The sequence below is a fragment of the Octopus sinensis genome, unplaced genomic scaffold (genome assembly GCF_006345805.1).
Source record: "Octopus sinensis unplaced genomic scaffold, ASM634580v1 Contig01564, whole genome shotgun sequence".
Classification (NCBI taxonomy): Eukaryota; Metazoa; Mollusca; class Cephalopoda; order Octopoda; family Octopodidae; genus Octopus; species Octopus sinensis.
This window is the reverse complement of record NW_021824885.1, coordinates 2501-12500: the sequence shown is the minus strand read 5'-3', so window position 1 is coordinate 12500 and position 10000 is coordinate 2501. Positions and strand designations below refer to the sequence as shown.

Sequence of the window (10000 nt, the reverse complement as noted above, 5' to 3'; positions counted from 1 at the left end):
ATATAGTATAGTTAGCGCGCAAACATGCACACATTCATATCCACAAACGATAGTTTGTTTGTGTAGTTACTCGCTGTTGCGCTAAGGACGTAGTGTATTAGGAGGAAGCCGTGAAAAGTCAAGCAAAGAATGAGTGAAGGTCAGTAGAAGAAGTAACCTTATTGTGAATGACAGACTGAGGTGTTTTATGCGTCACGCTTTACTGGCAGCAGACAGGTGGGAAAATATGTGAGAGCATTAAAAGGTGTGTGAATTGTAAGAAGAGATGAAACAAGGAGTAGTTGGTATCACTGACAGCTGCATTTTCTGATGCGTAATTAACGGCCGGTCCTTTAAATTAGAGCTTTCGTCTTTCGTACTTCTCAGTCTTTCGGACTCTGTTAAATGATTTCTCTAATTCAATTTCTGTATCTTAAAAATTTCGGCTAATCGTACAGATTTTATTGAGCTGCATCAAACCTAAGAAATTTATGCTTTTACCAATTTTTATGGACCGCAGCATCATAAGATTCCTGAATAAATATAATTATATATTGTTGTGTGTAAACATTGCCTTTGTACTGGCTGCAATAAAATCGTTTATTGACGAAGATTAAATAAACGCAAGATCATCTACGTAAATGGAGTACTATCTCTGCAGATGGAAATCAATGAGTAAGTCCTATATTTCTGTAGAAAAATTTCAACTCATATTTGCAAACAATTAATTCAGTGACAGTAATTTACTGCATGGCACCATTACACAAAAGCAGCTTTGAAGACTTTCATAGTTTGGGGGATTTTTCTTTTTACATATTACCCTAATAAAAATGAGCTTAAGATATAAAAGTGATAATGCTCATTTCAGTGATGGCTTCGTATATCGAATGGAGGCCTTATAAAATTAGTATAATAAAATTAAAAGCAGATATCAATAACCGTTCAGAAGTCGACCAATTTTAGTTTTTAATTGGCGAAGCTTTGAGCACGAGGAAATGAACTGCGTCTTCGATTACCTCTATATATATAAAGCTGAAGTTGTCTTCAGTGTATGGCAGGTTTGGTGGCCTTCAACTAACACTATTTCCTCCGAGACTCTGCGTTGCAAGTTGACCAAAATTGAGAGTATGATAGAAGAAGGCTTTCTCTTCATTCTGTAGAAGAAAAAATTCAAATCGGACCATGTTAACACCAAAATTTATTTACATCAAAAAGGTGCTTTTTTTCTATGAAAATCCCTGTTTTTTACGATATTTTGACTGCCATTTTTCGGTGTATTTCAACCAGAAAAATGTTCACTACATAATGCAAAATTTTTACTTTTCAAAAATTCCAATTCTAAAGAGTCGAAACAAACCCGAGCAACGCCGGGCGATATTGCTAGTTATTGATAAAAACAAATAACACAAACGTGATGGAGGATGTAGCTAAAAAAGCAACAAAGACAAGGCATCGGAGAATTTATTAAATGTACAGATTTTTTATTTATGCGCCCTTTTCAAGCCTAGCCAGGCTCATGGGCCCGGTTTCCCGGTTTCTGTGGCGTATGTTTTCCCCGCAGCTGGACGGGACGCCAGTCCATCGCAGCGTTAGTCAAGAAACAGGAAGAAAGAGTGAAAGAAAGTTGGGGGCGAAGGAGTACAACAGGGGTCGCCCCCCCCCCCTGCCGGAGCCTCGTGGAGCTTTAGGTGTTTTCACTCAATAAACACACACAACACCCAGTCTGGGAATCGAAACTGCGATCCTCCGACCGCGAGTCCGCTGCCCTAACCACTGGGCCATTGCGCCTCCACAAAGGTACAGATTGCCGACAAAGAAAAATTCTCCAGTATGTCTTACTTTAACTCAGAGAAAGTCTTTCAAGAGCACTTAAGAAAGAGAATCTGATTATTGGCTTGAAAATGCTTTCAAAATTCCAAGAAAAGGTACATTTGCATAAATTTTGACTGGAGAAATATATAGTGTAGAGAAAGAGGTATACGGCATAATAAACGTTTGATGTTGATAGTAATTGGTTTATTTTAGAAGAAATTGTCTGAAAGGAAATATTTATCAGTTGAAAAGAAAATTTCAGCTGGACATAAAACAGTTAAATCAAACCAACGCTACATGTTGGTCGCCATGAAGTTGGTAACTTTAAGCTGAAACCATCTGCTGATAGTTTGAAGGTGAAGTCTGAAGGAATGGTGCAAGTCTTTGGAAAGCAGGCAAGCAAATAAAGAAAGCAGAAAAATATGACAGCAGCTATATTTCAATATTTATCCTATAAATCTTTAGTCATAAGAAATTTTCTCTTTTATTCAAGTGTTTCTTGCAGACATTGACCTACAGATGTCCAACCCCAACAGCAGTAATATCTGGAGGCGCAATGGCCCAGTGGTTAGGGCAGCGGACTCGCGGTCGGAGGATCGCGGTTTCAATTCCCAGACCGGGCGTTGTGTGTGTTTATTGAACGAAAACACCTAAAGCTCCACGAGGCTCCGGCAGGGGAGTGGTGGCGACCCCTGTTGTACTCTTTCGCTCCAACTTTCTCTCACTCTTTCTTCCTGTTTTTTGTCACCGACTTCCTACGCAATCACTGAGCCTGGATGCGCATTCATCCATCTGTCGATGCTCTTGGTGTCGGGGGTTGACCTACTTTCTCTTCGGCGGGTCTTACGAATAGCAAAGGACCACGTTTCGGACTTCTCCCACTGGGACGAAGACCGCTTCACTTAACAAACAAGCAGCAGTATCCGTTTGTCTAGAAGAATCAGCAAACATCACAGCATTGTCGCCCTTGGCTTGCATTTACTTAGAAAAATAGACACACGTACAAACGTATGCACTCACACACACATGCATGCACTCACACACACATGCATGCACTCACACACACATGCATGCACTCACATTTGCTCATGTCCTCCATATACATAAACCACAGACGCTAACTACATTATTTTCGAATTTGTTCCCACATCTCTTCCATTCATTTTCACCATACCACGTGCAACTTAGTCTCGTTCTGGTCTTGCTCCCGTGCCAACCTTTTTCCTCCATTAGAAGTCTGTTTATATTAAGATTCCGTCCACATTCACACAACTTGAGTAATTATTTCCATTGAATTCAGTGGCTTCATTCATCTGGTGCTAATTTCTGAATCTCCGGTGCTAACTACATTAGCTACCTCAATATTGATTTGTTTTAATTTGGTCCAATGCCAGCGTTTGTAGGAGAACCAGATACTGACTGAGCCACTGCCAGAATGTACGGTACTGGTCAGGTGTATATTTCACTTGATTGTTGAAGTTAAGAAAAATATTAGTTGGATTTGAACTTGGAACACTGGCGCAGTCGCCCATGCATACCAGCCTCTCGCCATGTCATCCTGTTGTCCAAGGGAAAGGCAAAAGCAGATCCAGCTTGGCACCAGTGGTGTCGCAACTCATTTCTATAGCTGAGTGAACTGGATCAAAGTGAAATAAAGTGTCTTGCTCAAGAAAACAACATATAGCCCTGTCTGGGAATCGAACTCACTACCTCATGATTGTGAGCCCGACGCTCTGACCAATGAGCCATGCGCCTACAGAACATATCGATATTTTAGCCAATATTGTGTTACACACACCGTAACACAGTGTTAGGTTAAAATTCTCTCTCAATCTCTCTCTCTCTCTCTCTCTGTATACATACACACACACACACACACACACAAAAACACACCACATACACACACTCACACACACACACATATATATATATATATATGAATGTATATATACATGTATGCTGGTATGCATGTATATGTGCATGCCCGTATATATGATATATGTACATATGTGTGCATGTATGTATATAAATGTACGATTGTACATATGTATGTATATATAATGCAAAGAAGCGAAACACTGTTAACGCAGTAGTAATTAAATCAAGCCGATGCTCATTACGTGACGAAACGAACTTGAACCCACTCTTAACTATTTATCAGCTGTGTAGCCCCAACCACCACCACCACCACCAGAAATAAGTCACATTATATCTCCATCGAATCGGAGCAACGCTAGCAACGGAATAAGAACTTTGGACTGTTCGACCTGTAGCGTTTGACCCACTGTCACAATGACCAGAGGCAACGAGACACAGTACTATTGAATTTGCTGTAAAAATTATCGATTCTAGAAAATACGTGGGAATATTTATGCTGACGTTGTCTACTAGCAACAGAAACGGTTCGATTGTCTACGCGACATGCGATATGCTAGTTGAAGCACTTTATGTTAATATTGCAGCAGTTAGTTGCTAATGTGCTCAGCAGCTTGATATCTTTACTGGTTTTCATACTGCAGGTCAACCAGTTTCACTTTAGACTATGCAGTTGAATTTCTTATGCATAAAACATGAGCTAATTTCTAAAATTATTATTCCATGTCTAAAATGCAGGTATTTTCTGCTACAGTGAATCGAAGTCATTTCTGCAGTAGAGATGGAAACGTAGAAATATTCCTTTCTACAATAGGCACAGGGCCTGGAATTTGGGGGGAACGGGTAGTCGATTAGATCGACCCAGTACGCAACTGGTAATTTTTTTTTTATCGATCTCGAAAGAATGAAAAGCAAAGTCGACCTCGGTTGAATTTGAACACAGAACATAGAGACGGACGAAATGCAACTAAGCATCTTGTCCGGCGCAGTAACGATTCTCCCAGCTCGCCGACTTAAACGCAAAAATAATATATTAACTTCAAATTTTGGCACAAGGCCAGCAATTTCGGGAGAGGTTAGTAGATTGATTACATTAACCCAGTATTCAACTGGTACTTATTTTATCGAACCCGAAAGAATGAAAGGCAAAATCGACCTCGGTGGAATTTGAACTTAGAACTTAAAGACGGGCGAAATCCTGCTATGCATTTTTCCTGGTGTGCTAATGGTTCTGCCAGCTCATCACCTTAAACGTAAATATTTTATTTATTTCTATATTGTCCACAGGGGTTTAAACAAAGAGGGGACAAACAAGGACAAACAAAGGGATTAAATCGATTTACCAGTTGGTAAGCAAGCCACTTACCACACAGCCACAAGACTGGGACAGCCCATCGGTTACGATGGTAAGTGTTCCACTTGATTCGGTCAATGGAACAGCCAGCTTGTTAAATTAACCTGCAAGTGGCTGAACACTCCACAGACACACGTACCCTTAACGTGTCACACCGAATGTGCCACGACTGGCCCATTGACTTACAGATACAACTCATTTTGTACCAGCTGAATGGAGCGGAGCACTGTGAAATGTGAAATAAGTGTCTTGACCAAGAGCACAACACACCAGCTGGGACTCGAACTCACTCACGACCTTACGCCATGCACTTTCACAAATGTGTGTGTCGTGTGTGCTATGTTATGTTTCAGCCTTATGCAAGGTACATCATCCTAGCACAGGTTCAATCCACAGCTGGACGAATGCCTCAGAATTTCTCCCACCTAACCACGGTCGGATGATTTCCTGATTCATGTTTGGGTGCCGAAGAATTTAACAAAGTCTCTATTCCAACTTCAGCATGTGTCCCCCCACTCCCTTTTCTCAGGACGTGGTGCCCACTTTGTTAATTTGCTATTCCATCTATTGTCATTTCTCCAGAGCAAATGCCCAGCGAAAGACCATTTCAGAGATTTTCTTTTCCAGATAATATCTGTTAACCCTTTAGCATTCAGATTATTCTGTCAAATGTAAAGCTTATGTATTCACACCATGTAAAATTAATCTTGCATCATTCCATGGCTTTGAGATTTCAATGTGATTGTTTATTTTTAAAATGACACAATAAGATAGCTATGAATGACCAGAACTGACTAGTTTGAACATAAAACAGGTAAAATATTTTGGCCGGATATGGCCGGTTTAAACACTCTTATCCTGTTCTTTCTCCCCCTTAGCCATTTTGTTTATTTTTAGCATTCTCCTTTCTATGACTCTTTGTTTTCATCTTAATTCATTTTTAATGCTCTTGTTGGGGAGTCAATGTTCCTGATGCATACAAAATGGTAAACAGCACAAACTGGTTAAAGACCTTTCTTGACATGTGGAACTATTTCGTTTATCTATCTATCTATCTATCTATCTATCTATCTATCTATCTATCTATCTATCTATCTATCTATCTATCTATCTATCTATCTATCTATCTATCTTATCTATCTATCTGTCTGTCTGTCTGTCTGTTTATCTATCTATCCATCTATCTATCTATCTATCTATCTTTTATATTTTATGAGTATCAGTTATTAGACACCGCCTTGAAGAAGTTTTAGTCGAATAAATCAACCGCTGTAATTATTTCTTTAAAAGCCTGGTACTTATTTTATCGGCCTCTTTTGCCGAGCTGCTAATTTACGGAGACTTAAACACACCAACACCAGATGTCAAGCAGTGGATGGGGGTTAGACACAGATACAAACACACACACATGTATACGACAGGCTTCTTTCAGTTTCCTTTTGCCAAAATCAACTCACAAGACTGGTCGTCTCGAGGCAATAGTAGAAGACACTTGCCCAAGGTGCCACACAGTGGGACTGAACTCGGAATCATGCCATTGGGAAGCAAGTTTCTTACCACATAATCGCATGCATGTACACAAACACGCAAACACACACACGCAAACACACACACGCAAACACACACACACACACATACACAACACACACAAACACACACACACGCGTGTACATACATATTCGTTGGCGCTAGTAATGTCAGTATTGATTAGTTTTAAACGGCGGTCAGTGATCTTCGTGTTGACATTTCAGATCAGGCTAACACAGCTAAACTCTACGGAAAATAGCAAGTCCCACTGTGATATTTCTATGGATGTCAACGGATGACACACACACACACACACACACACATATATATATATATAATATATATATGTATGTACATGTACATATGTATATATTGAATATATATATGTATATATTGAATATTATTATATATATGTATGTATGTATATATATATTATCTATTCTATATATATATATATATATATATATATATATATATATATATATAATAATATATATATATATATATATATATATATATATATATTATATATTTATCTGCTACATATATGGAAAATCGGTGTTTGTTTGTGGCGTTGTTAACTAACTGCTCATCATTTTATTGATTTTGATGAAACTTGACACGTGACTAGAACTCATGTCTGGAAACCTCGTGACATACTCAGATCGTTGAAAAATTTGATAAACGACCCCTGGAAAGGGCCTTTATATCTACCTCATATAAGTTGTTTCTTAACACCCAAGGGAAATAACCCATAGCACCTGCACAATATTTTTTTGAAATACTCAAGAGAAATAATCCATTTTATGTTCGATTACTTTGAATATTGATTTTTTTGTTTGGCTAATTTGTAATTTTTGCAGATAATACCACTTTATATATATATATATATAATATATATATTATATATATATATAATATATATATATATATATATATATATATATAATAGTATATATATATATATATATATATATATATATATATTTTATATATTATGGCGTGGCTGTGTGATAAGAAGCTTGCTTTCCAACCACATGGTCAGAGTGCGTTTTCTATACGTGCCAACTTGGGTAACTGTCTTCTACTATAACCGCGGGCCGACCAAAAACTATCTCTCTCTCTCTGTCTCTCTCTCTCCGTCTCTTTCTCTCTCTCTATATATATATGTATATGTGCACGCACATACATGCAATAAAACACACACATACGCACACGTATATGTAGTGTACTATTCCGTTTTTAGTGGATCCTAAAAATGATCTCTTGATAATACACGATACTGTCATATCATCAATGGCATAAAACTTATAGTAGTTCACATTTAAATCCTATGTATTTTAAATTACATATATACGTCTATCGCTATCTCTCTCTATCTGTATATATATATATATACCGGAGTAAACACATAAATGTGAAACAAGGTGGAAAAAAGAGTACTCAAATACCAGTGGTAGAGTAATATGCTTTATTTTAAGCAGCAGAAAATTCAACAAAACCTGTTACTCTGAGTTTCTCGTGGCGTTCATCAGACAGTTTTTGCTAGCAAAAACTGTCTGATGAACGGCAACGAGAAACTCAGAGTAACAGATTTTGTTAATTTTCTGCTGCTTATAATATATATATATATATATATATATATATATATATATATATATATGTGTATAACATCTATCTACATAATTTCCGTAACCAAATTCACTAAAATGGCTTTTGTTGTCCCTGTTTTATATTAAAATACGCACTTGTACAAAGCACCGCGCAGTGAAACTGAACACGAAACCATATGATTGCAAAGCGAAACGTCTTGACCACACAGCTACGCTCACCATACAGAATTAGCTTGAATTTAGTAATTACGCCTTAAGTTTTGTAATAATTGCAATGAAATACATATCATTGCGAGTGCGTTATAACTCCGTTCAGCTTTTGATAAGTGTCATTGCGTAAACAGTCAATACAAATTTCAATAAAATGCAACATAAAAGGAAAAAAACAACAAAAACAAATACGCAGAGCAGTTATTAGGAGCATGTCATTAATTCAACATCTAAAGACGATTGAAGGCTTAAGCGGCGATCGAAGTTATTGCTTCATTAAAATATAGAGAACATAAAAAAAAGGAAAAGTAATATTACAATAAAACAATAATAAAATGACTGACTAATTATTTCTTGCATAATCCTTCGTCTGAGGAGCGAATGTATTGTTAATAACGCCTATCTTTGAAAGTTGTTGCACACCGTCCCACCTTCACCTCCTCGTTCTGACTGTCATTGTGTGTATCTGTTTCTTCGTTTCTCTTTGCCTCTCTGTCGCTATTATGTGTGTGTGTGTGTGTGTGTGGGTGTGTGTGTGCGTGTGTGCGAAGGTAGGTGAGCTATTGGTTAGGGTGTCGCGCTCACGATCGGAAGATCGTAATTTCGAATCATACACCGGTGGTGCGTCGTGTTCTTGAACAGAACGCTTCATTTCACGTTGTTACATAAACTCAAGGACCCAATAATTTTATCGGGAGTAACATGCCGTTAAGAAATAAACAAGCTGTTTCTTTTTTGCAGAAGAGGACTGCTATGGATTGTTGTTCTAGTCGCAATGGGCGTCATCAGCACAGCAGTTGTCTTATATTGACTCAAGTCAATACATATAAAAGCGTTTACCATATAAGTATTTTATGGAATTTTCCTTTTTATCGCATTTGTATCACTCGAGTACAGGTAGAGTGCCATGGATCGGAACAAGTAACAGCCTGAGAGAACTAGGTTTGAATTATGTGTTGATAGTGGCATCAGTTCGATTCCTTCAAGTTCCTGGCGTTTATTCTGGGTCGTTCGAGTGGTGTGGCGTGCTGTTTTGCTGCAGAAGAGCTCGCTTTCTGTAAACCAATACCCGGTATTTTTGCTGCAGACCGGCATACATCTGATCCAGCTGTCCGTAGTACAGGTTGGCATCGATGGTTCCACCATACATAATAAACATTCAGTGAATTATCCCCCTCATAATTTCACCAGACACAGAGCATCACATTGTGTTAGAAATGCCCATGTTGGACGACAGATTCTGGAAGCTGGCCATTGCTTAACCACTGTTTATACCCGTTCGGATTGCAGAAAAATATCCCCTTTGGTTTAATACTTGTTCCGATTCACGGCTTACTTTCTGCACTCACGACGCTTTATCCTCTAAGAGGAGATAGAAGCTTCAGCGAAGGAATTCTTCACCTCGAAAGGCAAGAAATGGTATCACCGTGCGGTGTAAAAGGACTGGCAGAAAAGTGGCCCCTACTTTAAATCCTAGGCTGCATTCAAAAATAAATAAGTTACAAAAAATTGCAAAACAATTGACACAGCGCAATATATGTATACACACACAAACACACACACACACACACACACCACACACACACACACACACACACACATATATATACATATAAAATAGATAAATAGA

General features: G+C 38.2%; 1 long non-coding RNA gene across 1 annotated transcript in view; it reads right to left on the bottom strand.

The window, feature by feature from the left end:
* Nucleotides 1-3407: 3407 nt before the first annotated feature.
* LOC118760903 overlaps nt 3408-10000 on the bottom strand; it is an 8241-nt gene continuing 1648 nt past the window's right edge. The window contains exons 2-3 of the long non-coding RNA XR_004997031.1: nt 8802-8807; nt 3408-3544 (exon numbers count right to left, since the gene is read on the bottom strand). This is a non-coding gene — a long non-coding RNA (uncharacterized LOC118760903). The remainder of the gene's footprint in view (nt 3545-8801; nt 8808-10000) is intronic.